Source organism: Mus musculus, chromosome 14 (genome assembly GCF_000001635.26).
Source record: "Mus musculus strain C57BL/6J chromosome 14, GRCm38.p6 C57BL/6J".
NCBI classification, from domain to species: domain Eukaryota; kingdom Metazoa; phylum Chordata; class Mammalia; order Rodentia; family Muridae; genus Mus; species Mus musculus.
The window spans coordinates 122,417,971-122,442,378 of record NC_000080.6 but is presented as its reverse complement, the minus strand read 5'-3'; the positions used below and the strand labels follow the sequence as shown (position 1 = coordinate 122,442,378).

The 24,408-nt window shown below is 45.0% G+C and overlaps 1 long non-coding RNA gene across 2 annotated transcripts in view; it reads left to right on the top strand.

Moving 5' to 3' along the window:
- Gm5089 (predicted gene 5089) overlaps positions 1-24,408 on the top strand; it is an 85,468-nt gene that overhangs the window by 8,768 nt on the left and 52,292 nt on the right. The window contains exons 2-3 of one of the 2 annotated variants that reach the window (NR_033325.1): positions 5,468-5,559; positions 5,675-7,525. The exons of the other annotated variant lie outside the window; for it this stretch is intronic. This is a non-coding gene — a long non-coding RNA (predicted gene 5089). Of the gene's footprint in view, positions 1-5,467; positions 5,560-5,674; positions 7,526-24,408 lie in introns of those variants that run through there. 2 annotated transcript variants of the gene reach the window in all.

The window sequence follows — 24,408 nt, the reverse complement described above, 5'->3', positions numbered from 1 at the left end:
AAAGGCGTCTTTGCTTTCTGTATAGAGACAGCACCTAATTAAGAAATATTTGAATCCCACAAAAATGCAGGCTCTCAAGGGTGACATAAAACCTCTCCCTTTAAATCAGAAACAAAATCCAGAAAATTAGGGACAGACCCAAGAGGTAGTCCTTTAAAACAAAAAGCCCCCTGCCCTTGGGACTTCTGACTTCTTTCCTCCATTCCTTCCCCTCTTCCACAGTCCTGCGGGAGTATTAAATGACTTCTTTGACTTGAAGTTTTGTGGTCCGCTTCCATCTAAGCCTCCAGCCAACTTGTTCTCGCTGCCAGCCATACTAACTGCTGGTCCCAGAGCCTTTTCTTCTGCCTCAAACCCCTCCCCTTGACAGGGCCAATTCAGAGTGGCATCCCTGGTTAGATGAGTGTGCCCCTCAACTATGACCCTCTGCCCCAGTTGCTGGAGATGGGACCCAGGCCTTGGCCTCCTCCAGGCTATGTGGATGTTCTACTGAACTGCACTCCTAGAGCCTAATGTTTTGTTTGTTTTTGGTAACGTGGCCTTTCCTTTTCTTCTTTTTCACACTTAACTCAGGCTGGTCTTGAACATACTGTGTAATGGAGCATGTCTTACAGCCTCTCGCTCTGCTGCCTTGACCCTGACTGCTGAGTAAGAATACAAGGCTGTACTTCCCCGAGCCCATTTATGGGGTGCTGAGGACTGAACCCAGGGCTTCACGTGTGCTAAGCAAAGCACTCTAGGAATTGAGTTGAGTTCCAGCCCTTTGGCAATACTTCTTCTGGCTCCTGATAGATCTTTCCTGGACACTTTGTAAAACAGCATTCTCATCTGCCTTCATGTTCCTTAACTCCACCAAGTTGACATTAGGCTCCTTTCCCCCTGTCTCGTTGACTTCCATCTTATTCTTGAGATGATACTGGGATACTGACTGCCACCCTGGGTGACTCAGGCAACCCTGATCCATCCTCCTTCCAGGGGTTGTGGCCTCATTATACACACACACACACACACACACACACACACACACACACACACACCCATTACATACATACACCACAGACCATTTTAGGTCTTTGCTTCCAGACTCTGGTGATTTTTACACTGGAAAATACTCACCTTGGGTACCTGCCAGAAATAATACTAAATGTAAGGGATCCTGAGCACCAGGGGATGGGCGGGACAGCTGGGCGGAGCATCTGGGAGACTGTCCTCCTGGTCCTTACTCAGTTCTGTGGTACTCAGAGGTGAGAACCATGAGATGGCTATGGTAGTGCTTCCTCTAACGTTGTTAACCCAAGCCCTTAGTTTAATTTTCTTTTTAGACTAAGCAATCAGAGAAAACCAGTTGCTTGTTTGTTTGTTTGTTTGCTTGTTTGTTTCAAGAATAAGGAGAGGCCGGTTTGTTGGTGTTTTCTTTGGGAATGGAGCCTCCATCTACTTTGCTTTCTATAGGGTGGAGCAGGCTCCCCTTAAGTGAGGGGCAGAAGCAAAGCCCGGTGTCCCTTGCTGCCAACTTGGCTGAGAGGGTCCTAGGCTGGGGATCTAGACCTTGAGCCCAATCCTTCCTTTTCTTATCTGAAACTTTTAGATAGAAAAAAATTTGCAAAAATGGCCTGATTTCCTTTTGTTTAGATTTTGAAATACAAGTATTTCTGAGTAAAGCTTTGGGTGGGATTTCTAGAAACAGGGTCATAGTATTAAAAATAATCAGGTATCTACATATTTCGTACGTACAAGGGGGATTTCTTCTGCATATAGGAGTTGTATCAGGGGCCTTGTCTCCACCCACTCTGAGGCAGGAACAGCCCAGCTCTCTACACTGAGGTAACTGAAAGCATCGCCAGGCATTGCCAGTGTCCTCTGAAAGGCAAAATCACTGCCAATCAAAGACTCCAGAGTGATATACTTGCACATCACTGCAGCACTATCCACGATCATGAGACTTACGGGACCAGCCTAGGTACCCATCAACACATAAAGAAGGTGAGGTCTATTCACACAATGGATGCTTACTCGACCATAACTTGCAAAACATCATTTGAAACAAAACAGATGCAGCTGGAGATTACCTCATTAAGTCAGTCAAGTAAATCTCAGAAAAACAAATATAGTGTGTTCTCTTATTGTGGATCCTGGATTGTATATATCTGAAGTGAAGGTCAACTGCAATTGGGGGTGGGGGGAAAATTAAGGGAGGGCATAGGAGAGGGGAGGTAGTGTGGGGTTGATAGTAGGATCAAACTGTATTATATACATACATACATACATACATACATACATACATGTATAACAATGTTCTTATAGAGTCCAGCACACGTATAATGGAGACATACATACATACATACATACACGCACAGGTGTACACACACACAGAGGGAGAGAGAGAGGGAGGGAGAGAGAGAGAAAGAGAGAGAGAGAGAGAGAAGAAGAGAAGAGAAGAGAAGAGAAGAGAAGAGAAGAGAAGAGAAGAGAAGAGAAGAGAAGAGAAGAGAAGAGAAGAGAAGAGAACCACAGATGGTTAATGTGGTAAGAGATGAGAATAAGCTACAAAATCCATACACAGCACCGGGCAAGAGAAAGAAACCAGCAGTCAGTTCTAAAGACGTTTGAAAAGGTAGAGAAGGGCCTAGAAGAACTTCTCTGTGAGGTGGGGGTAAGTAGAGCAGGCAGGGTGATCTAAGATGTCAGGCTGTGTCAAGAAGACAGTAGTCCAAGATAGAGGGCTCTACTAGCTGAATTCTTTAGATGGACAGTGTTTGTGTCCAGGGGAGTACAGAGGGGCTGGCCAATGGGTGAGGTCAGAAAAGACAGCCAGGCAGAAACTTTCAAGAGGACGCCTGTGCTGAGGCTCAGCAGAGGGCAAAACAGCTAGAGATGTAGGTCATGAGAGTCTTGTCTCTAAGGAGCCTAAGGAGCGTGTTTGTATGATGATCCAAGTGACCTGAGCAGACAGAGGCAGACAGAGGTGTAAGAGCCAAGGGAGTTGAAGCAAGAAAGGACATTAAATGAGTAATGTCCATGTGTCATGTGGGATCAGAGCCCATGTCAAAGACTGGCTACAACTTAAAACATATTTTTTCATTTCTTTCTTTCTTTTTTTTTTTTTCTTTTTTTTTTTTTTTTTTTTGAGGTAAGGTCACATTTAGCTGGTTTCAAGCTCACTGTGTAACTGAGGGTGACTTTGAAACCCTAATCCACCTGCCTACATGTCCCAAGAACTGGGATTATAGTCAGATAGCACCATTTATGTGATGTTGGGGTCAGAAGCCAGAACTTCCTTTATGGTGGTAGGCAAGTTTTCTACCAACCAAAATACATCTTTAATTGGAGTGAAATCTCAGAACAATGGGGCTGGAGAGATGGTTCAATGGTCAAGAGCACTAGCTGCTCTCCCAGAGGATCTGGGCTCGATTCCCAGCACCCACATGGCAGCTCACAACTGTAACTCCAGTTCCAGGGGGATCGGATGCCCTCCCACCAATACACATAAAATAAACCAAATAAAATTAATTATAAGAAAAGTCTTAGAACACAAATTTATGGTTTTTCTGCATAATTCATTAGCATTGGTTATTTTCACAATATTGTGTACAGTTATACTGCACTATCCCCAAACCTCTGTGTGTGGGGTGGGGTGAGTAGTGGGGAACCACACCCAGAACACTTCATGCATGCTACCACTGAGCTATAAACACACTCTTTTGAGACAGTGTCTCATTAAGCTGCTCATCTTAACCTTGACTAACAACTACACCTTAGTCATAATCCTACTCATTATCCTCCTGCCTCAGCCTCCTTAGGCAGGCCTTTTTCACTCAAAACCAAAACCCTGTGACCAGTAACCAGTGATGTTTCAGCTCTCCTAACTTCTCCACTGAGGGAATTATTTTGATGAGAGTTGAATTCATCTCTAATAAGAGTGAAGGTTCAGACCTCAGCTAGAGGCAAAGACAGACTACAGTGTTGTGTCAATGGGAAGAAGGGAGGAGTCTGTGTGAAGCCTAGGGTGGAGATGACAAAAGGAAATGTGAAATGGCAATTTAGAGAGTGAATAAAGATAAAAGGAGGAAAAATCTCACTGATTAACAGAGCCCAGTGCTCACTTACTATTTGTACATTTGAAATTAAAATGAGACCAGTCAATAATGATGACTGTCTCTTTTAAATTTAGCAATATGAGCTGTGGATGTAGTTCAGGTGGGGTTGGGCTTCCCTAGAATTCAGGAAGCCCTGGGTTCTATTCCCAACACTGCATACACTACGGGCAATGGAGGATACCTGTAAAGACCAATAGTTCAAGGTCATCCTCTGCTCAACAGTGAGTTAACATTCAACCTAAGTTATACAATTCTTTCTCTCTCTCTCTCTCTCTCTCTCTCTGTATGTGTGTGTGTGTGTTTACCCTTTTATGTATGTGTGGAGGCCAGAGGTCAGCGTTGTGTGTATTCCTCAATTGTTCATAGCCTTATTTAAAAAACAAACAAACAAACAAACAAACAAAAAAAACAAAACAAAACATGGTTTCTCACTGACCCTGAGCCAGCCATTTTGTCTTAAGCTGGGCTTGCTGGCCAGCAATCTCCTGGGATCCTCCTCCAGCACTGGAGTTACAAACACATGGCTTTTTAGCCAGGGACTAGGTATCCAGATTATGGTCCTGAACCTTATGCAGCAAGAATTTTACCCACGGAGCCATTCCCAACCCATTTTAGTGCCTTTAAAGTGAATGGTTCAACAGAAAAAGAACACTCCTGCTCCTACAATGGTTGCTACCCTTCTCCAGAGCCTCACCCTCCCATGTCAAAGACTATGGACACTAAGTACCATTCTCTTCTCCTCCAGTCCCTGGAAACTCTAGGCTACGAGGTTCCCCTGGTAATGTTTAGCAGCTGATAGATAGTGTGTGTGTACAGTTACATGGGATTGGCAGGGAGAAAAGAGGAAGGTGTTAAGGAGTATTACAGTATACTGGTTGCAATGGTGAACTATATACCTCCATAGGCGGGAAAAGGTATAAGAAGTAATTCAATGGAATCCCAAAGCTACTGTCTCCTTTCTCATGGTTCCATAGACAGCAGGAGTCACAACTCATTTCAAGTTAATTAATTATTATGGTTCCCTTTTGCTCCTGAAGTCTCTACAAAAGGGTCTGAAATGGCCCCTTGGGGCCCCAGCATTTCCTCCTCCTCCTCCTCCTCCTCTGAGCCAGAGACCTGAGAAAACAGTGTAATCCCCTATGCTCCCTGCATGCCCTGCACCTCATTAGGTAGGAGAAGAGGCATATGGTGTTGTACATGGGGAAGAGGTACGTCGTCTATGAATAGCAGCGCGGTGTGAACAGACAGGCTGACAGATGACTGCACTGGATCTGATCACACAATATGGGCAGCCGCATCGCATTGCATCGTGTGAAAACCATCAAAGCTTCGGAAACTTGCTAATGTCCTCCTTGCTTTCTGCTTCCCAGCCTCTGCACGGGGGTGGGTTCTCTTCTCCGGGCTCCAGGCTCTGTCCTCAACTTTCTGCCTCTCGGCTTTTCATCACCCTGATCTATATTTGGTAAGGCCAGCTAGTCTTCTTTTCTTAAGTAAAATGTTTTATTACTTATTATTTTTAGCTTTCAAGTTTTTAAAAATTATCTTTCTTTCTCTCCTCCCCCCCCCTCCCCGCCCAGCCCCAATTCTCTTTCATGTGTGTGCATGTGTGTAAGCACATATTGTGAATGTGGAGGTCAGAGGACAACTTTCAGGAGTCAGGTCTCTTTCCAGCATGTGGATCCTAGGAACTGAACTCAGGTCATCAGATTTGGTGGCAAGAAACTTCACCTGCTGAGCCCAGCCTGGTTTTCTTTGTTTGTTGTTGTTTGTTTTGTGGTTTTTGAAACAGAATCTCTCATAGTCAGCCCAGGCTGGCTTTGAACTTGCTACGTAGTTGAGGATGAACTGAACTCATTCTCCTGCCTCAGCTGCTCAAGTGCTCGGATACAGGCACGGACCACCATGCCTGTTTAGTTCACACATTGTTCATACCACTCATTCTTTGACTGTGGGCATGTTTGCCTCTCTGCGTGCATGCGTGGATATGTGTGCCTCTGCGCCTTACAGATTATAAATTCAGTTCTGGAAAGAAACACTGATACCATGCCACACGAGCACACTTTTGAAGAAAAGGTGCCTGCATCTGTTTTCCACAGCATAGATGCTCTTGATGAGAAGACAGACTCCGGAGGGGATTTGTCTTTTATAGACAAAGCTGAGGCAGGGCATCTCTTGTATTATACAATACCAGGCAATCAATTGGTAGGTAAGCCCAAGCTCCCACCGTGTCATGCTTCCAGTAATACTTTAGGAGACCCAGGAGGTCATCAGAAAAGCAGCTGCTTAGATGACTAGAGCTAGAGGAGGCCCTCAGCAGCACTGAAATTGTGTAGTATATGTTGAGTTGTATGTATTTAACTTGAATTAATTTGCCGCATGTGTCTGGTGGCCATATTGGATGGTACAGCTTTTGTTCATAGGTACAAATTACTTATGAGCTACAAGCTTTTTCAATTAAGGTAATTTTAATTAAATTTACTTCATGCCAGATTATTTATCATCTCTGATATAAGTAGTGAATAACTGAGTGTATCCTGACTGCATATGAAGTGCACATGAGTGACCCTGACTGCATATGAAATGCACATGAGTGATCCTGTCTGCACATGAAATGTACATGAGTGACCCTGACTACACATGTAGTGCACATGAGTGACCCTGACTATACATGAAATGCACATGAGTGACCCTGACTGCACATGTAGCACCATGAGTGATCCTGACTGCACATGAAATGCACATGAGTGACCCTGACTGCACATGTAGCACCATGAGTGATCCTGACTGCACATGAAATGCACATGAGTGACCCTGACTGCACATGTAGCACCATGAGTGATCCTGACTGCACATGAAATGTACATGAGTGACCCTGACTGCACATGTAGCACCATGAGTGATCCTGACTGCACATGAAATGCACATGAGTGACTCTGACTGCACATGTAGTGCACATGAGTGACCCTGATTATAGGGTTTATGTTTGTCCCTCAGCAAGCAGCTCTATAGTGGGCAATGGAAAGGGGCGCTAGATGGGTGGCAAGAGAGGGTTGAGGGATCTGTTTGGGTTTCAAGTTCTGCCATCCTGAATGTAGATTTTTTTTTTTTTTAATCTGAGAAGGTTGCTATATCTTCCCAAATCAGATTCTCTGAGAAGTCAGGAATAAAAGGAATGGAAAGGGCTGGGGGTAGGGTGCCAGGGATTTAGGGTTTGATTCCCAACACCATGGCATGATTTATGGTAATTAAAATCTGGAAATAACTCAAACATATGTCAGTAAGGTACTGTTTGGATAATGTACAATCCAGTTACATAATCACATCTCCTGTAGGCAAATAGCAGTAAGGACACAATGTGTCAGATTGCCAAGAATCTGGATTATTAAATTTAAAAAATGAATTAAATAAATAAAAAATAAGAAAGCTGGAAGCTGGGTGTGGTGCCACACAAGTGTGACCTCAGCACGTAGGATGTGGAGGCAAGGTGAAAAGGCATTTTTCCTTTAAAGGAGGGGGAAGGAGGCAGAGGTGTGAGAGGTCTTGGAGGAAGTGAGCTAACTGTAGTCAATCCTCTAAAAAGCACAAAAATGCAGCCTCGCCCAGGTAGTTCTCTTGTTGACTAGAGCTGGGTCCCGAGGTTCTGCCCCGCAGTCAGTGTACTTTGTGCGCCTCAGAGATCCCACCACAAACTACACTGGGCATCGAAGGTGGAAGGGAAGGGGTTAGCTATCGAACAGGAATAAACCACCATGGGCAGTGGAGAGAAGAGGGGATAACTGGGTCCAGGAAAGCTGGTTCGCTGGACTGTTCGTCACCGCCCTCAGCTCCATAAAAGAGGCCTATGTGCACGGGGCGGCACGGCCAGCCCGAGGGAAAGGTTCTTTTCCGGATCCTTTCTCTGTATTTCTGGAAACCCAGCGGTGTGCACATTTCTCCAGGCATCTACTGGTAGAAACAAGTCCTCGGTGAGCCTGAACCACTGCCTTTTGCTACCACCTGACAGATAGCTTAGCCTGGTTGTTCCCTTGTAAAAAGTGCTCAGTCATCTATGAGGTGGAAGTCACCCTTGTAATGATGGCTGAGCACGTAAAAGGAGGAGCCAAACAAAGGTGGTGATGGCTGTGCTGAGCTGAGAATTGAATAAGAAAGCTTAGCCATTGAAGATTATTTATATGCTAAACCTTAGTGTGTTTTGTTATGCTTCTTTAGTTAAAAATAATAATTTCTGTTACCCGGCGCACACCTTTAATCCCAGAACTCAGGAGGCAGAAGCAGGCGGATTTCTGAGTTCGAGGCTAGCCTGGTCTACAAAATGAGTTCCAGGACAGCCAGGGCTATACAGAGAAATCCTGTCACGAAAAACAAACAAACAAACAAAAAAAAATTTCTGTTACTCTGTATGTGCATAATGAGGTGGAGGTAGGAGGTGGGGGGTCGCTGTGTGCAGGTCGCAACACGAACATGGATACGGGACAACTGTGTATTCAGTTCTCTCCCTCCACTTGTATGTGAGTTTCAGGGATCCAACTCTGATCATCAGGCTTCAGAGGCCTGCCTCTCATGGCCTACGTTCTCCGGCTTCCCCACTTCCAGAGTATTCCTAAGACATTGCCAGTACATGTTCAAACACATGAGTCTCTGGGAGAACATTCAAAATACAAACCATAATAATACACAGGAAATAATTAGGGTCAGCAAAATGGCTCAGTAAGTGAGGGGGCTTGCTGTCAAGGCTGGTGACCTGAGTTCAGTCCCTATGATGCACATGGTGGAAGGGGAGAGCTGATTCCCAAAAGTTATTGTCTGACCTTCACATTCACATCATGGCACATATACACAATACATATAATATATATTATATATTGTATATTATATGTTACATTATGATATATATTATAATAAGAAATATAAAAATAAGTTTAAAGGTTTGTGACAGAAAGAAGAGCAAGGGGGAGTAGCATGTTTCAGGCTCATTTCCTCCTATGGTGCCTCACAATCTGACCGGGTAGTCCAGGGAAGCAGAGTGCATTTTGGCAAAGGGAAAGTCAGTTTCTTTAATTACCATGCATCGAAGTTATATATACATGCAGAGGAAGTTGTGCAGCTATGTAGAGTGACCCTCTGGCCTCTGGTGGAAATTTTCTAACAACCACCAGGCACCTGAGTCTGTATTGTTTGCCTTCTAAGACAAAAGGAATCTCTTCTAAGTAGTTAGCGTAGGTTCCACACATTTTGGTCCTTTTCTCCTTTGTTTTATGAGACATCCAAAAGACTGAGAGATGAAGAACCACAAGGGGTGGTTAGCGCCTAAACATCACTTGAATGTGTGTTTTTGTCCTTGGAGACTTTCTAACGCAGCATATTGAAGAACTGTCAGGGAGATGAAAAAAAAAGCAAAGACTCCTGATATTTAGTTTGAAACAAAGTGAGGAGACATGAGATTTGAATCTAACGAAGGGAAGAATTTCAAAAGAGAAACTGTGCCACACTTCCTGCTTTTTGACTCACATATCAAACAAAGCCAGACTTAGATAATCACTGCTGATCTGTTGCCTCAGTGACACCAGGGAGTGTACACTGACACCAGAATTCTTTACAGCCCCACCACTTACCTTTCAGTGGGCTTGTACTATACTCAGGGGACCTTGACCTCACTTGGATACGGTCAAGGGTATTTTCTGTATCCTCAAGTTGGGCTGTGTGCTTAGTATTCTAAACTTTCTTTGGTAACATTCAGTCCCGGTCAGGTCTGTCCTCTGTAAACATGATTCTAGCTGTTGTAGAGCTTGGTGGAGCAGCTGAAGGTATGCCAAGAGAAATACAGTTTACATTGTTAGCATGAAGAACTCACCCTTCAGCAAAGGAAGCAAGCTCACTTGTAAGGCGATGAACTCAGAGCCACACAAAACAATACTGATCTTTCTATTAGGGAATCTCGGGAATGTGATAGTTTTTCTTGGAAAAAGCCTATAGAACAAATGCTTTTTTTTTTTTTAGGCTGTGATACAAAAGATCAGTAAAAAGGACCAGTAGTGTGGGAAACAGGGGTGTGATTTAGCCAATAAAATATTTGCTGGAAAAGCCTTGAGACCTGAGTTTGGATCCCCAGACTCCCAAAGAAGCTGAAGGCAAGGATTCACATATCTAGGTTACAGGAATAGTGACAAGTAAATCCCTGGGTGTCATTAGCCCAGTTAGCCTTGTGGAAGACAGGCTGCAGGCTAGGTATCTTAGTTACTCCTCTATGGCTGTGTTAAGAGCCCATGACCAAGGCAACTTATAAAAGAAAAGGTAATTGGTCATAGGATTTTGTAGATGGAGGAACAAAGGCACATCAGCAGGACAGAGATGATTTACACAAGGTCTAGATCACATTTGGATCCATAAGTAGGAGGCAGATAGAGAGTGCTGTAGGATGGGGGGGGGGGTGTAGATGGGGGGTGTAGATGGGGAGGGCCTTGAAAACTCCAAAGCCCTTCTTCAGGAACATGCCTCCTTCGACAAAGTCCACCTCCTAATCGTTCCCAAACAGTTCCACCAACAGAAGACCAAGGGTTCAGACTGATATATAGCAGAGGGGTGGGGGTGGGCGGTGCATCTTATTCAAACCATCACAGCAAGAGATCCTGTCTCAAGAAAGACAAACTTAGAAGGCAGTTGAGGAGGACATGCTACACTGACCTCTGGCTGCCATGTCACATTCCATAATAGACAAGGATGGGGGACGAGGTGAGCCCCAGGAAGCACATGTGAGAATCCTGGGCTTGTAGATGGGGCCACTGCACTGAGGCACAGGGTGAGCAGGGTAAGGAATTGGTGACAGATGATAGCGGTCAAGGTACACAGCTCGTGGTTAGAGATGCACAGTTGCACAGTGACCATAACAAAGTCCAAGTGCGTGGAAGAGCTTGTGTCTGCCCACTGGCTTAGCTGTTAAATGATCACACTAGAATATATACCAAGGACTGCGTGAATTTTATCCCATCTTCACAACTGCTCCATGAGGTATATCCTGTGTTTTACTCTCATTTCAGAGGAATTGAAGGCAGAGAAGTCAGCTTGCGTAGGTAGGAAGTGGCAGCACTGGGATTTTAAAGAATATTTAAGACATTGTGTGTTTATTGCTGAGCATAGCACCCATCTTTGGTGACACACCCCCTTTGACAAGGTCCACCTCCTAATCTTTCCCATCCAAGCATGTGGAAGGCAGAGACAGGTGGATCTCTGAGTTTGAGAACAGTCTGATCTACAGACTGAGTTTTAGGTAGCACAGCCAGGAATACATAATAAGATCCTGCCTCAAAAAGAAATTTATGTACATGCATGTGCTTCTCTGTGTGTATTTACACTTGTCTATATGCCTACAGAGGACAGAAAAGAGTCTTGGATACCCAAGCATTGGCATTACATGTGGTTATAAGACACATCACATGGGTGCTAGGAACTAAACTTGGGTCCCCTGGAATAGCAGTAAGTACTTTAAAGCACAGAGCCATCTTTTAAACACTAATCACAAATTAATCCTTTTTTAAAAAAAGATTTATTTATTTATTCTACATATGTTCTACATATCTGCATGTCAGAAGAGGGCTTCAGATCTCATTACAGATGGTTGTGAGCCACCATGTTGTTGCTGGGAATTGAACTCAGTAGCTCTGGAAGAGCAATCAGTGTTCTCCACCTCTGAGCCATATCTCCAGCCCCAAATTAATCCTTTAAACAAATAAAATAAAGAGATCCACTCCATAGATCTATAGCCTTAAGTGCAGTGGTTTATGCAAAGTAGCTGGTATTCCCTTGGCTTTCCTTCCATCTCTGAACATTTTTTTTAATTATCTTTATTATTTCTAATTGTGTAATCTATATGTGGGTGTGTACGTATGAGTGATCTCAGGTCCTCTGCAAGAGCAGGATGCAATGCTCTAAACTGCTGCGTCCACTCTTCTGCTCCATCTCTGGATATCCCTAAACCAGAACCACAGAGAATCGTCAGGGATTGTGGAGCAGCCAGACCATAACCATCTATGGCCGATGTTGCTTATTGTAATTTACATGGCCATTCCTAGTGACCACACTTTTTCCTTAGAACCTTTCTTAGACTGGGTTGTAGTGGTATACATATGTCATCCCAGAACTTGTCACCCATGAGTTCAAGGCCAACCTGGTCTACAAAGTGAGTTCTACACCAGCCAGGACTACATAGCTGGATCACATTGAAAAAATCCTTTCTTGTGGAAGTCCCTTGAATTTTGTTCACCAAAATTTATACCTGCCAAATGTGTTCATAAAGACAAGTATGATGAGGCCTGGGGATGTAGCTCAGTTGGTAGAGTGCTTGCTCACATGCATGCAGCCCAGGTTAATCCTCAGTACTGCCTACACTAGGTATCATGGAGCACACCTGCAATCCCAGAACTCTAAAGGTGGAGGCAGGGGGATCAGAAATTCAAGCTTTTTTTGTTTGGTTGGTTGGTTTTGGTTTTGTTTTTTTCGAGACAGGGTTTCTCTGTAGCCCTGGCTACCCTGGAACTCACTCTGTAGACCAGGCTGTCCTCGAACTCAGAAATCCACCTGCCTCTGCCTCCCAAGTGCTGGGATTAAAGGCGTGCGCCATCACGCCCGGCAAATTCAAGCTTTTTCTCAGCCACTCATGAGTTTGAGTTTGAGCTCAGCCTTGTATACATAAGACCCTGTCTTTTTTTTTTTAAGATTTATTTATTTATAATAATTAAGTATACTGTAGCTGTCTTCAGACACCTCAGAAGAGAGCATCAGATCTCATTATGGATGGTTGTAAGCCACCGTGTGGTTACTGGGATTTGAACTCAGGACCTTCAGAAGAGCAGTCAGTGCTCTTGACTGCTGATCCATCTCTCCAGCCCCCTATAAGACCCTGTCCTAAGAAAAAAAAAATTGCTATAGAGGTGGATGCTCTTAGCCAACCATTGGACTGAGCATAGGGTCCCCAATGGAGGAGCTAGAGAAAGGATCAAAGGGGCTGAAGGGGTTTGCAGCCCCATAGGAGGAACAACAATATGAACCAACCAGTACCCCAGAGCTCCCAGGGACTAAACCACCAACCAAAGAGGGACCCATGGCTCCAGTTGCATATGTAGCAGAGGATGGCCTTGTTGGTCATCAATGGGAGGAGAGGCCCTTGATCCTGTGAAGGCTCAATGCCCCAGTGTAGGAGAATGCCAGGACAGGGAAGCGGGAGTGGGTGGGTTGGTGAGCAGGGGCATGGGACAGGGGGTTTTGGGAGGGGAAACCTAGAAAGGGGATAACATTTGAAATGTAAATAAAGAAAATATCTAATGTTTAAAAAAAGAAAAAGAGAGAGAGTAGGGGGGAAGGAAGGAAGGAAGGAAGGAAGGAAGGAAGGAAGGAAGGAAGGAAGGAAGGGAAGGAAGAACGAGTGAGCCAGGCAGTGGTGGCTCACGCCTTTAATCCCAGCACTCGGGAGGCAGAGGCAGGTGGATTTCTGAGTTCGAGGCCAGCCTGGTCTACAGAGTGAGTTCCAGGACAGCCAGGACTATACAGAGAAACCCTGTCTCGAAACCCACCCCCCCCCAAAAAAAGAAAGGAAGGAAGGAAGGAAGGAAGGAAGGAAGGAAGACATCCACAGGCTGTAGTAGTATGCATTTAATCTCTGCACTCTAGGGGCACAGGCAGGCAGATTCCTACGTTCAAGGCCAGCCTGGTCTACAGAGAAAGTTCCAGGATAGTCAGGACTACAAGGAGAAACTCTCTCTTGAAAAACCAAAAGAATCAAAATAATTAGGAAAGAAGGAAGGAAAGACAATCCCAGGAGCACAGCCCCCGAGATTTCTTACTTTCCCACACTTGTTCTTGAGCAGCCATCTTTACCATGGTGTAATTTTTAAAATATTTTTATTTCCATTGAGCATGTTGAAGTGTATCTTTCGCTTCCTAGAGTTGACTGTATTTGGAATGCTATGGAAAAGACCTGTAGTCTCTAGGACTTTCCATGTTTGTTACTCTCTGCACCTCAAACTCAGGTAGCCATAACTTCCCTTCTATCCACTCCTCAGTTCACAGCCCTTCATTTAATTTTTCAAAAGACAATTGTCTCCTTGAAAGATTAACTCTGTTCCCCGTTGGTCTAGCAAGATGCATTTGAGCTTATACTGTTAAATACTCTTATTAGACACTGACCAGAATTGCTCTGTGCCTTAAAATGTTTTTTAATGTTTATGGGGATATGTCTGGGGGTGGGGGTGCGGAGTCTGGGTATGTGCATATGAGTACAGTGCCCTGGGAAACCAGGAAAACAGTGTTGGATCCCCTGGAGCTGGAGTTATAGGTGGTTGTAAGCCACTGGGATTCAAATTCAGTTCTCTGCAAGAACAGTGTGCGCTCTTAGCTGCTGAGCCTCCTTTCTTCTATTCAAAATGTGTGACAATGATTAATACCCATTGCTAAGTGTTTGCTGTCTGCTGGGCTTTATACTTCTGTGTGCCAAGTGCTTTACCCCATCATCTCCTTTGTTGCTGAACATCCTCACTAGTCAGGAATTCTGTTATTGTCCCCATTTCGTAGAGGAAGAAACAAAGCCCAGGTAGCTTGGTCACAGAAGTGGTAGAGCCAGGGCCATCCATTCTGTCTGACTCTAAACTCCATACTCCTCACCATGGCTGGGGCCGCCTGTCAGTCACTTCAACGCTTTGGGTTTGAATGATTCGTTTTCTTCATGTCCACCATCATCCCCAAACACCTGCCTGGCTCCTGCCTTCAGAATTAATAATGGTGGATAGATAGATGGGATGACATCCGGGTGACCTCCCCAAGTGAGCTTGCCAAGCTTTCTCTTCCAGACCAAACAGTGAGACCAAGCCCGTTGGGAGGTGTCATTTCCTCACACCCCCCCCCCAAGTAATTCGGTTGTTTCTGCTTGTCAAACACTTCTGTGTGTCTTCCCTAAGCTCCCATTAGTCACCGAGATACGTCAGTAAGTGAATGGATTTACTGTGCTCCGGCAGCTGCCGAGCTGCAAGCACATGCTCAGAACATGGCAGCAGCAGGACCCGCACAGGGGGCCCAACAGACATCCAGGCTCCCCAAATTAAGTCCAGGCCCCAAACCAGAGAGGATTTTGAGGAAGAAACTATTGTTCTGTATTCAGAGGCAGTCTGCCTAGCTCAGCCCCTACCCGGGAGAGGTGATGGAAGGACATTGTGTGCCCAGAGATGACAGACGTATAAACAATTTTCTTGCTGAGGTATGGCCCCCTCTCCACTCAACACAGAGCCCATCTGTCCAACAGTGTTTGAAATAACACCACTGGACGGCCAGAAAGGAGTGTCCATTGTCACATGCACTTTTGTACAGCAGGCAGTCCACACAGGTCCCTGTAATTCAAATCGAAACAGCTTCTCCTGTGACAGGGAGGTGGGGAGGGAAAGTGGTAGTTTGTGATTTCACTAACCGGGAGGATTGTTTTTCTAAGAATTTCTGCCAGTGGCTGTGGAGGACTCTTTGTGCATCTACGGGAGATCTCAAAATTTAGGCAGCTATCGGATTCCAAATTAAACACCTAGCTGCTGCCTGCTTGCTGGAAAGGCAGGCCTGTCCTACTGGTCTGTGTTTAGGAAAGACTGGGATTTGATTGTCTTTCCTGCCTTCCTGTGGACGTTCTCTTGGCTCGTTTGGCCAGATGAGATATCAGGGCACAGCTAAGAGCTCAGAGAAGCTGTTCAAAATTCAGAAACAGGGGTAGCAAGATGGCTCTGCGGGTAAAGCACAAACTTGAGAATCTGAGTCCAGATCTCCAGCACCCACATAAAACGTCAGTGCTGGAGAGGTAGAGATAGGGGGAGTCCTAGGATTCTCTGGCTAGCTTGTCAAGTTGGTGATACCCAATTTCAGTAAGAGACCCTCAGCAGGTAAAGGTGCTTGTCACCAAGGCAGACAACCTGGGATTGATCCATGGGACCTACACAGTGGGAGGGAAAGAATCTATTCTTGAAAGTTGCCCTTTGATTTCCACATCACTACTTACTGTACATGTGATATATACACATGCACACACACACACTCATAAACAAACAAACATATAAATACAATTTTAAATGGTAGAGAGTGAGAAAGATACCCAGTATTGACTTTTGGCCTCCACGGTACACACATCTGTACATACACACCCATATACCACACAGATACACACAAACTCAACAAAAACTCAGAAGTGGTTGGTATCAAGCCCCTGGTCTCATATTTCCTGGTGTAGGAAATGGTCATCTTGGCACATGGAGCCTTCCTATTCCTACATGAACTTTGTGGGTGGCCTTTTGTCATCTGCTTTTTCTGAGATGAGTGCCAAGTGAATTGAAACATATTCTCTTTTCTCCTAAACATGAATCTTAGCATCCTGGAGGAGAAAGAACAAAGATGATGTCATCAGGACTTGGGCTCATAAATAATTATTGGAACTGAGCATGGCCTATGCATCAGTAGGCCCATTCCCTATCCTGAATCCCTGTTATGTGCTGCAGAGGAGAGCTCAGAATTTCATTTTTTGTAAATGTAGAAATAATTTCAAAATAAGGCTCGGGCCAGGCAGTAGTGGTACATGCCTTTAATCCCAACACTTGGGAGGCAGAGGCAGGCGGATTTCTGAGTTCGAGGCCAGCCTGGTCTACAGAGTGAGTTCCACGACAGCCAGGGCTATACAGAGAAACCCTGTCTTGAAAAGAAAAAACAAAACAAAACAAACAAACAAAACACCAAGGCTCAGGGTGTAGTTCAGTTGGTAGAGCTCCTGTCCAGAATGTCAAAGCCCTGAGTTGTGCAGAGTTGGGGCTTGGTGGTGCATACCCCTAACAACACTCTGGAAACAGAGACACTCAGAAATTCAAGGTTATTCTCTGCTACATAATAACTTTAAGGCTAGCCTGGAATACAAGAAACCTTGTCTCAGGAAAGAAAAAATTTTTAAAAATAGTGACATAACTATTTCCTAAAGTTTGCTACAGATTATGCCCTTTGAGTGAAATGAACCTAAGTTCTTCTGAACACCAGGGCCCCTGGTCAGGCTGAGGTCAAGCTTCCTCTGGATTCCTGAGGGAACAGAATGATGAGCAGGACAGAAAAGAATGGCTTCCTTTGTATTTTCCAACATCTCTGCACTATGGCAAACAGAGAAGATGGTGGTGGGTGGCTCTTAGCAAGAGATGCCCAGACTGAAACCCCTGCCATTCCTACAACACTCTGGGCTGTGGGGAATCAGAGGCTCATGGACACCTGTACCCCATTCCGGCACATTTGCTACAAGCCTCTGATGTAGTTGATGTGAAAGCATTGTGAAGGACGGAGGTCATGGTATCCTTTGAAAATCTGATGTGAGAAAATTCAAGTGTACACACACAGAATTTTGTCTCTAATCTCCAATGGTAAATGTGAGTGCTCAAGCCTATCTCTGGTCTTCAGGGTGCTAAAACACCTACTTCAGATCAGATCATTAATCAAAGTAAGGGTTTAGAGGAGAAGTGAATATGCAGTTGTCTAAATAAATCTAGCCGCAAAGGTTTTTAAAAACCCATGTGAAAGGTCTTTCACACACTGTTTCTATAGAGGACTGGGCTTGGAAGCAGTTCAAATGCTAGGGCTCCAACAGAAAATACCCAAGTTAAGCAATTAGATCCAGACAGTGCTGCAAACCGCATTCGCAAGCAGACTGCCAAGTGCCATGGTGTCTACTTTTAACAAAGTTTTAATGTTAACTTGGTCAGGATAATTATTTAGTAAACAGCCAGTTCAACAGTGCAGATTTGATTTCTGAGTCCCTGCCTTCCAAAGGTGTTCCAAAGAGAACCTCCTCTCATTTCTAGGATGTGCCTGGTAGAATGGGAAGGGTGTAGACCTTCGTTATTTGATCGTGGCTGCTTTAAGTGCCTTTCAGGATAAGTCCCTCACTCAGCCTCGGGTCTAACGAACTTGGCTTCACCAATAAGCCCAGATGGACATTCAAAGCACCTAGGTTGCTAAAGTGGCATATACCCAGAACAAGATAAGGATAAAGGTTGTTCCGATGACTTCAAAACCAAAACGAAAGAAAATCAGATCTCAAAAGACTCAATGGTGACTGAAGGGCAGAGCCCTGGGATTTCTCCTGGAAGAGTGTGGGGCTTCTGCGAATTTAATCTCCCATCTGTGAAAGCTCTGTCTTGGTACAAAACACAGCTCAGAAGTGAGCGTTTCAATGATCTGCTGGGTTGATATGTGTTTAAACAATTTCATTACAAATCATTTTCCAGTGGGAACAACAGAGTGCCTTGGTACAGGATATCTTTGAGGGAGCTAATTCCACATTTCCAAATCATTTTCATCTCCTTCCAGCTTACATTGGGTTTCCTCAAAGTCTATTAGCCAAACAGAGAGCTAGAAGTCGGCAGTATTATGTTGTCTCCTGGTGTGTGCCAACCTCAATGAGAGACCTAGACCTCAGAAAGGATAGGACATGTACAAGGAACAGAGCAATGTCTCTATGTCAGGGGAAGACAAACAGACGGTTGGTGGTCAGGGGTCAGGGAAGACAAATGGAGTGGCAGATCCATCCATCAATCAGGTCCTGTTCTTCCTTGATTGATGGGTGCTGCCCACCCAATCCTGGCTCGAGGGAGGCAAGTCGTCCTCGGGGCTATTCTGGTTTATCTGAAACCCTCAAACGTCTATGATGGGAAACGGTATCGATCAAAGGCTGAACTTGGCATTCATTTTGGAGGAACCAATGTTACCACATTTCAGGGTAGCAGACTGGGAAAACTCCCCTGAGACTTAGGTAGGGAATAAAGCCCTTCTCCTAAGGGATGGGGGTTGTAGCTTAGTAACCATGGCGATGCTAACAGTTGTGGCATGGCAAAGGGGGAAGTTTGTTTGTTTGCTGCAGAAAGCTATTACACACCTAGGAGCAGAGGGCATTGAAGACTCTGACCTATGGAAACCCCATTAAGAACATCTAGACTATTAAGAGGAGGGAGGGAAAGGGAAGGAGATTTAGCAGCTCTGCAGTTATTTGTCTGGGAATGTTCCTTCTCCTATGAGTTTAGGATTTTCATCCTCTTAGAGATCTCCATCCATGTCACACAGGCGTCAGAGGCTCCCTATCTAGTCTTGATCACTTGAGGATGCTCTGTAAGTCCTGGGTGTAGGCACTGGGAGGTGGCATGGTCTGATGGCATCAGTGCCATCGATCTCTAAAACATCTCTTATCTAAGAGGACACCCACACACACACACACCTTATTGCCATACCAGCCTACTGTAGCAGTACACTGCTATATCCACAGGGCATGATAGGTTCATCCAGACTATTAAGTCTGGACTTCACCAAGATCCTGTCACTGACATTTTGTGGGGTGGAGGTGGGGAGATCCAACTTGGAGACTTTTGTAACTGTTAGGCAAGTGCTCTACTGTTAATCCAGGTAAAAGGTAGGGTAGGTTTCAAAAACAGAGTAGATTGAAGCTGGGTGTTGTTGTTGTGTGCTTTTAATCCCAGGACTTAGGGGCAGGGCAGATTTTGATTTTATTCATGACTTAAGGCAAGGGGGTAAATTGGGAATTTCCGGAATGGGGAGGAGTCCCTGGAATACTGTTTACTGTCTTTACTTAGAGCTTCTGGGATGCAGAAAGGACTCAGATCCTTGATGCAAAGCAGCAAATTTGCAAGACTAATGAAATTTGCCATTATAATAAAGTAAATTTTATGGTGAGGGGGAGTCTCAGCCACATGGCTCTCAGCTGGTTTGGGGCAGTCCTGCTGAAAGGTAACTCTGCAGTTGCTTCAGTCTCCCTCTTGACTTGCCTCAGTTTCCCCTGAGATAGCCAAATCTATATCATCGCTACTGAGCTATACACACAACTTTTCCTTTCATTTTTTTTAAAGACAGCCTTATTTAGACTCTCTCTCTCTCTCTCTCTCTCTCTCTCTCTCTCTCTCTCTCTCTCTCTCTCTCCTCTCTCTAAGTTGCCCAAGGCCTCAAACTCAGTATCCTCCAGCACTCAGCTTCCTGAGTGCTAAGGTTGGAAGTGCACATCATCATACCTAACTTGTATGTCTCTTACAAAAGTGACTAATGGCTACTCAAAGAGTCAATAGTGGCCTAAAGCAAACAGCTAAGCACAGTTTGAGTAGAAACAAGAGGAGGTGAAAGATCCTTCAGGTAGTCAGGACTGGAAATGGTAGAGAATTTTCTAGGTGGCAGAGTCTGAGGAGGTTAAGCATGCTCTAGGCAGTCAATAAAGGGAGTAGAGGCATTGGTGGAAGGGTCCTTGGACAGCCTGTACAGACAATAGGAGACCAGGCACTAAAAAGTATGTGGAAGGCTGGAAGAGAGGCAAGGCAGGAAAGGGCAGGTGGCGCGTATCTTGAGATTTTAAAACCCTACATCAGAAGCAAGTGAAGCTGGAACTTCTGCTCAACTTCCCAGATTAGGGAAAGAGGGGTGACAGTCTAGTTCTTAGCACTGAGAAATTCATAACATTCATATTGAATGAACGAACGAACGAACGAACGAACAAATGGACAGAATTGGTAGGAAGTAAGAGAAAAGGAGAAGACATATTTGTCTTTTGTCTTTCCCACTTTTCTCTGACCGTGTAGGAAAAGTATCTTTTAGACTTGTGAAAACCGTACAATACTAGACTATGTAAGAGAGAGAAAAAAAAACAAAAACGGATATGCTTTTCAAATATATCCATCACATGGATTTGTAAATTGTTTTAATTTATTTAATTTTAATGTGGCTGCCCCTCCCCAGCTCTAGTCTATAGGCAAGGCAATGCCCAGGAAGAGGGGTCAGGGACCCTACTAGGTACTTCCTGCTTCTATCCCAAATCCTGTCTCATAGATGAATAATACCTGGATCTGACTTTCAGGGAAAAGGAACTTCCAAAAGATATTGTGAGTTCCACAGTGGTGTGCACCTGTGTGCGTGCACTCCTGTGCATGTGCATGCGTGTGTGTGCATGTATGTGTGCATGTGTGTGCACATGTATGTGCGCATGTATGTGTGCATGTGTGTGTGCATGTGTGTACATGCATGTGCATGCACATGTGTACATGTGGGTGCATGTGCATGTGTGTACATGTGTGTGCATGTATGCATGTGTGTGCATGTGTGTGCATGTGTATGCGTGTACGCTCCTTTCCCTTTTGCCAGTTAACATGTGTCTTTGAACCTGTAATCTTTGAATCATCCTCCACTTCAACTCTTCTTTCACTGAGTTGGCTCCTTCAGAGTAAGCAGTAGTTATTCACTTCATCACAGGCCCTCCCTTACTGTACTCTTTAAGAAAATTAAACTTATTACATTCTGGCTGTTTGCAGTGGCTTCATCTCAGGTGTCAGATTACAAGCTGTCCTTTCAGAGAGCAATCATTTTTTGCTCTCTCCTTTTTAGCCTTCCCCCACCTCCCCGCCCTTTCTTTTCTAAGTCAAAGCTGTTTTGTATTAGTGGAGCTGCAAAACAATTTGCAGGAGAGGGACTAGCTCAGTTTCCAGTTTCTGTGTCAGAAAAAAATAGTAACTTAAGGGAGAAAGGATCAATTCTAGTTCACAATTTCAGGGTCTGTTACTGCTGGGGAATAGAGGCAGTAGGCGCTTGAAGCAGCCAAGAGCAGAGAGAGAATAAGTGTATTCATGCTCACTGCTTACCTTCCTGTCTTCCAGTCATTTATAGTCCAGTACCCACACGCAAGGAATGAGACCACAGTGGGCTGGGTCTTCCCACATCAATTAACAAATGTAATTAAGACAGTCCCCTACAAACACACCCACAGGCCAACTTGATCTTGACAATCAGTCACTCCGTTGTTCTTCCCAGGTGATTCCGGATTGTGTCAAGCAGACAATTACCATCAACCACCACAGAGATACACCGGGCTTTTAGAGAATGTTTACTTGTAATGACGGGCAAGTCCAGTGAGATGAAAGATGGAGAGTCAATCTTGCCTCTTCTGAAAGTACAACTTCTTAGGATACAACCATAAACCCAAGTTAACCAACACCATTTTGAGTTTCACCTTCTGCATTTGTGCTATACCATGATTAGCTTGGTCACCTCCATGTAGCACACTGTGCAGGGTGTCTAGGTTTGTGCAAGCCTTGCTGTGAGTGGACAGGCACTGGGTGAACATATAACTCCTTACGAGAAAAATCTGCAGGCATTCCAGGGTCCATGAGCTGGAAAGTCTAGAGTCTCTTCCGTTATCTCCTTCTCTCAAGTGATCATGCCTTATGGAAAAACATTGTTTTAAATGAGGAGACAGCGGGTAACTATGCACACTTGCCTTGGTCCTTGTTTGGCCTCTTACACCCTGCACCTCAAAGATTCAGCTGGCCTGGCCTGACTCCAGGAGACTGACAGGCAGTGACTCAGTGGCCAGTTTTGCTCTGTAAGAATTGTATGTAACGGGCAGTATATGTCCAGTAAAGCTTTCAGCTCTGTGAACATAGTAATGGAGCCAGGTTCCAATCTATGACGGCAAGTTTCCCTTGCTGCCATGGCTAAAGCATCTCTATCAGTGAAATGACGGCAACATGGTTGCCCAGGGATTCAGGTTTTAATCAGAAATTTTAATTTTGTGCACAATTCATGAAGTGTGCGTGGTGAGAAATGTTGCTTACCTCATGCTTCAGTGCTCTGCCTTGTGAACAAGGCGTGTCAGTTTGTGTCACAGCCCACACATCTCTGGCAATAAGGGCTGGGATTGCTTGGGAAGCTGCTGCAGAGGGCGCTGTCCAGGTCACTCAGGAAGTTTATTTGGAGCAATTAAAAGAGAATGACACCTTTAATCCCAGCACTCGGGAGGCAGAGGCAGGTGGATTTCTGAGTTCGAGGCCAGCCTGGTCTACAGAGTAAGTTCCAGGACAGCCAGGGCTATACAGAGAAACCCTGTCTCCAAAAACAAAACGAGAGAGAGAGAGAGAGAGAGAATGAGAATGAGAATGAGAATGAGAATGAGAATGAGAATGAGAATGAGAATGAGAATGAAAATATGAATGAATGTGCTTGGCCCTTTGTGGAGGTGAGTGCTCGGCACCATGCTATCAGTGTGGATTTGCCTTTCTGACTGAGTTTCACACTCTGTTTTCCCAGGTGGCTTGTAGTCTTGGGAAGAGTTGTCTGTTGTGAAAATGCCCACAGATGTATGCACATGAAGAGCATACACTGCTTGATAAACAGCAGCCATCAGAGAAGGAGAGGCTGGCCAGGCCAGACTCCGGTAGAGATTTGTCTCAGCCGTTCTTGACCAGAGACTAAAGTCACACCCACCACAACTCATGTAGGCAGGAGAGTAGGCACCCAGCTAACTGTCCCTGTGAGACCAACAAATACCATCTATGGACCAGTTTTCTGTGTTTGGCCATGTGCTGACTTTCAAAGATATAGGACGAATTTCTTTAGAGCAGAAAGCAGGACAATGTAGTGGGAGATTGCCATAACCAGTTGAGAGCTGCAGGGCATGACCTGATCAGAACAGGAAACAGTATAGAGGGAGGATGCAGGGTCAGAGAGGAGAGGCAGAGGGAGGAGGCAGAGTCAAAAGGAGGAGGCAGAGTCAGAAAGAGGAAGCAGAGTTAGGGAAGGTAACAAAATCAGAGGGAGGAGGCCAGAGTGGAATCAAGGGTGTGGTGGTGGAGGTGCCAGGTCTAAGCTTGTCTGAGAAGCCTATTGAGGTAATGAACTCCAGAACTGAGAGGACCCTATTCACTGTGTGGCCCTGGTCTACTCTGGGCCCTCTCTCCATGTCCCTTCTCGCATAGTGTGTGATGAAGTACCACCATCCCTTCATCTCTATCCCTCCTCACCCTACCTCCCTCCATCAAAGCCTCTGAGCCACTGACCAGGCTTTACCTGTATTTGACAGTTTGAGAGGCGACAACGGTGGCTCAAACTGGAGCCTCCACACCCTGACCCAGTCACAGGACCAATTGCAGACCCTGATGAGGGGTCCTGGGCCGGGTGGACAGACAAAGCTGGGGCTTGCATTGTCATAGTAAATCCTGCTCAACCCAGAGAAGATGAGCTTCATCTCTTAAGGAATGTAGGGGGGCTGGAGAGACGGCTCAGCAGTTAAGGGTACTTGTAGCTCTTGCCAAGGATCCCAGTTCACTTTCCAGCTCAGAACCATCAGTAACTCCAGTTTCCAGGGATGTGATGTCCTCTTTTGGCCTTCATGGGCACCAAGAACACATGGTGCACACACACATATGTTATTATGTTGTATATATGCCTGTAACATACAATATTATACTATATATTAATTCCTTTTCATTAAAGGCATGTCTGG